Consider the following 5,210-nt stretch of genomic DNA (forward strand, 5'->3'; position numbering starts at 1 on the left):
CGAACGTCGGGACAGGGCATTTCAGGGGAATAGGGGTGTTGGCTAAGCGATGCGTTAGGGGAGTGGAGTTAGCTTCTCTCATGACCTCTTCTAACCTTCCCCCACCTTGTTTATTTTTCAATTGCCTGATCTCTGCCATCATCTCATCCCGCAGTTCCTCCATTGCGCGTTGGTGCTCTAAATTCTTCAGCTCATTTCCGTCTGACTCTCCATCGTCATAATCCGGGTCGGATACGCTACGTCTCCTTGTCGCGTCTTCATTAGTCGCTAGGACGACTCTACAGTCTTGGTTTGGCTCTGGTACTTTGGAGCTTGCTTCATCAAGTTGTTGGCTGGTCTTTGTGCTTAGAGCAATCCGCTCCTTTAAATCTTGATTTTCTCTGGCCAACAGAGCTACAGATTCTGCGTAAACCTGTTGGTTCCTCCTCAGTTCCTCGAGCTCAGCCATTAGTTGGTGTGATTGGTTGGACCCCTGATTGGGAGTCCCCGCGCGTGCCGCTACAGCCGTGGCGCCGCCCTCCTCCATGGTCTGTACTAAAGGTGGCAGGGGTTCAGCTTCTGTTGCTGGTGTTTCCAAATTGGAGTGAGCGCCCCTCTGCGGTGCCAGAGCCGCCGGTATGGTTTGATTCTGGTTATTTGTTAGCGGCATTCCAAAGGTTAGCAGATGCGCGGGTTGGAATGTTCTGGATTCATCCACCCTTTCCCTTGGTTGGTTAAGTTGACTCATGGCGAAGGTATTGCTAGCCTCCGCAGCCTTCGGGACTACCGCAGCTTCCCCGTATTTTATCGTTGCTGCTCTGAGAGCCGCCACTGCAACAGAATTAGCGTTCATGGGTGAAGTGATTTCTGCGGTATCCTGCCTTCGATTGGTCATTTTAGTTTTATCTCCTTTCTGTTTGCTTCGGGTGATGATCGGGGTTGTCCGGGGTGTTTCTTTTGACAAAGCTTTGGACTTTCCTGCTTCCTGCGTCTTCTCCATCACGTGCCCTTTTGTTGATGACGAAGTCTCGCGTAAACTTGCCTTCTTTACTCACAACACGTTTTCTCTGTATAAATTATTTCAAACAGAAACGGGAATATCCGCGTGAAGCGGGTTAGTTGGCGAAATACAATTTTTCAAGAGGGAATTAATACCCGCAGACTATAAAATATGGGACATGCGATCCTTAGTATAAAAAAAACCATAGTAAATCAGACGGATATAAAATATGGGTTAAAGTTTCATTAAAGGCGATCCTCAGTATATAAAAAAAACTACGAAAATTGTAAATCCGACGGATTAGGACAATAACCCTTGCTTGGAACAATAACTCTTATCGAAGGCAAAAGGTGGGTTTTTGAACATAATACAGTTGACGAATGATCTATACGGTCCGAGCTGATAAAATCGGAGCAATCATATGCCAAATTAGAATGAAATCACAGGACAAGATAAATCTTTTACCGGGACGAGGTCCCTGTTTCTAGCGCCAAATTGTGGACACACGAACTACGTGGGGGTCCGAATGCCCACAATCAATCGTTAACGTCTAAAGAGATTACGATGATGATATCCTGATGTGGATTCATTGGCTCAAAACCTTCGGGTTTATCATGGCCTCCTCCAACTTCCCCGTGCGTGGCGATCATGCAGGGGATACAAGTATTAAAGGAAAACAAAACATATAAGCAAATACGTGCGGAGCTAAATGAATGTAAAGTGCTGAAATGTAAATAAGACCAAGGTTTACGTGGTTCAGCACTAAGACCTACATCCACGGGGTTTGTTGTTCTACTATATTATTCACGGTTACACGAATAGTTGAATGACTTTGGGTTTACATATTTCTCTCCACTAAGGGATTAACTTACCCTTACTATTCTCTCTCTCTCTCTCTCTCTCTCTCTCCTTCTCTCCTGATGTTTTTTCGATCCCCTTCCTCTTTGTGGAGATTGGGTATTTATAAGGTTGGAACGTGAGACCCATCTCTGAAGGCCGTTGGAACCTTATCTTCTCGTGTCCTTGCGTCCATCACGCGGAGGTCTGCGTTTCCCCCTCGATCCCGCGGAGGCATCTTCGCTCGTTCCACAGGTTGGTCGACACGTGCACTGCTCAGAGTGTTTAATGCGGGTAGTTGAGGGGTCTGCTCGTGTCAGACAAGTGTCTTCTGCCCCTGTCAGTCCGTGTCAGCTAACTTTCTCTCCACCGTTGATCTTGGCCCCTCTTCTGGGGATGAGATAAAGCAACTCCTAGGGGTTTATTTGGTGCTTCGTGACGCATCATGTTTTGATGTTTTGGCTTGCATGCTTTCCACGTACCTTTCTGTATACACGTGTCTGATAGTGAGATATATGTGTACACACACAGCAACAAAAGAAGATGATCTATGGAACACCAAAGCTGCTCGGGGGAGGTAACTTACCGTACTTGACATTTATAACCTACCATAAATCTAGTGATGAGGAGTTTCAAATTTAAGTCTCCAGAATTATAATGTTATCACGGTATTACACCTATCACTAATTTAAAAGCGGATCGGAAAAGAATTTGTGATGGAAGAAGTAATTTTAGAAGAGGATTAGATAATGTTTGTCTGCCATAACTTTCAACGACAATTTTAAATCTTCTTCCGCGCAAGTTTAAATTTTGAGTTTATAAGTACGAAATTATCTTATCTGTTACTAACCAAGACGTTATTATGATTTATATTAGAGTTTTTCCTCCCTTTTGATCCCACGACCTCATTTGGGCCCTCTTGCATTCATCAATATATCCATGCATCAACGTCGATCACCTAAGTGCCAAAAAAAAAAAAAAACTCCCACAATTATTTTCTTTGGTTTTACCTATTTCTCATGGCACAAACAATATTTTGTGTAACTCTTTTAAAACTGCGTAAACAAAACTCACTTTCTTATCTTCCCAATTATGTAAAACCATCGTCAATAGGATCTTTGCGCTTGGGTCAATTTAAAAAAAAAAATCACCGTCAACAGGGAAACTGATTTGATGAACAGTTGAAATTATTAGAGCATAGATCCTGTTCACCTCGTGACAAACGCTGAAAGGTGTGAAAAACACCATTATCAGACTTATCCCTTGTAAGTCAATATATTGTAACTTCTTCTAATGAAATCATGACATTCCATTCCAGGCACCACCACCTGAAGTCGGATCTCAATGTAGTTTGTTGTTATGTGAGATCATTAGAACACTGCTTAGATGATTGGAATAATAAAGATCTACCAGCAACGATGCACTGATAGTGATATATGAGGTGTCACGGTGGTGCATATGTGATAGGATCCTGATTGGTATTCCAATAATATGCCTATTACAGAGGGTAGTAGCCGTATGCTGATAGAGAGAGAGAGGAAGAAGAAAGACGGTAGCGGTCGTGGTTGATGAAGTCACCGATACGGTAAGTTTTGTTCATCCAATCTATAAATAGTTAAAACAAATACTGTAATGATTTATGTGGGTTGGATGGGATTTAGGAAAAGTGGATATGGGAAATAGATAAGACCTTTTCTTTTGGCTAAAGTTAATTTCACTTTATGGAATGCGGATTTTATACAATGGATGGAAAATTACAAAACAAGATTATGCTCTGTGCGATCGCAAAGCGATAATATGCTTACCCGTCTCTACCGTTCTTAACGACCAAATTTATCCACCGGTTGGTAGAGGCTAACCAGACTTTTTTGTTTCTCGTTACATATGCCGTGATGAAATCAGAGACAAAATTCATGTCAGCTGCGAATATGCAAATAGCACGACGTACGTAGAGATTTACTACTATCTATTTTGTAATAGCATACATATATAAGGTGATGAATTAAGGATAAGATTGTATTTATATTTCTATTTGTGACGATTGCAAAAGATACATATAAATTCAAAATACAAGAGACGACGACAAATATAAGAAAAATCCTGCAGCCATTGTTTGTCTTGATGTTCTTCGATGAAGAGTCATCGTGGGTGGTAGCAGCTGAAGATCATGGCTATTGTCTTCTTGTTTTTTTTGTCCACTAAACTTTACTCTATGCATAGTTGTGTTAAAAGAAGTTGTATACGAAACATGTAGGTTACAATGTAACTGCTGGAAATCCATAGTACATCCAAAAAGAAAGTGATCAAGATCTAAAACATGTTAAGTAATATAAATTAGAAAATCTTTATTGATAAATTCTAAGAAAATAAAATACAAGTTCTTGAACACAAGGAAACCCTAATCTCATTCTCTACGCTAAGCTCTTTTCTCTCTCCGAAATCCAATCCCCATTCTCTTGCCCAAGGACCTTTATTTATAGGCCAATCAATCCTAATGGGGTACAACTCATTTTACTTCGCCAAGTTCTTTCGGGAGTGCTTTATACTTCCCCCGGGCCATTTTCAATAAAGTTTCCCCCCTTCTTTCGCTATCTTCACATGGGTTCCTCGGGACACCTGTCTCTTTTCTTGCTCCCCAATATATTTACTTCGCAATCTATCTTTTCAACCAAGTTACCGTACTTCGCCCTTTCTGTTTCGTCGTTGATATCTTGTTGGGTACTCTAACTTGGTCTTTCGTAACTTAGATTCTTCGTGTAAGTCTCTTGTACTTCGCGGGATTGATCGGGGATGAGGTAATTCTGACATTTGAATTGACAAGTCCCTGACTGGGATATCTAAGTGAGATTCTCTAGCCATACTTCTTCCCTTTATGTCCGACACGTGGCGAACCTATTTCGTGTATCCACATTTTTCCTTTTCTTATTCTATTCGAGCCGTTCGAGAATGGAATAAGAACCGCTTTGGATTCCCTTGCCCCCACGTTCTCCACTTTCCTGCCTCCACGTGATCACGTTCTCTGGGTAACCGCTTATTGCCGGTCAATATACCTCGAACGTGTCGTCAACCCGCTGAGCCAGTCATCTTTTCTGCGCTATTTATATCCAACTTGACTTAGGTATGGGGTTTCTTTTCCTCTTCTTCCTCCCTTTGCTCTGTATTTATCTGATTTTTGCACTTTCTTCATCTTCTGTCATTGTTTCTACCCTTCTCGACCTTCTACTCTCTTTTCCTTACCATGGCTCCCAAGAAGGTTCCACAACTGTCTCACTTAAATCCTTTGAGGAATTCCAAGCGGATTCTCAAAAGATGGGTTTAACCCTAACTCCTGTTGTTGATTCTTCTGTGAGTCCATCTGTTACTGCTACTCAAGACATGAAACTGAACTATAGAT

Source organism: Papaver somniferum, chromosome 11 (genome assembly GCF_003573695.1).
Source record: "Papaver somniferum cultivar HN1 chromosome 11, ASM357369v1, whole genome shotgun sequence".
Taxonomy (NCBI): domain Eukaryota; kingdom Viridiplantae; phylum Streptophyta; class Magnoliopsida; order Ranunculales; family Papaveraceae; genus Papaver; species Papaver somniferum.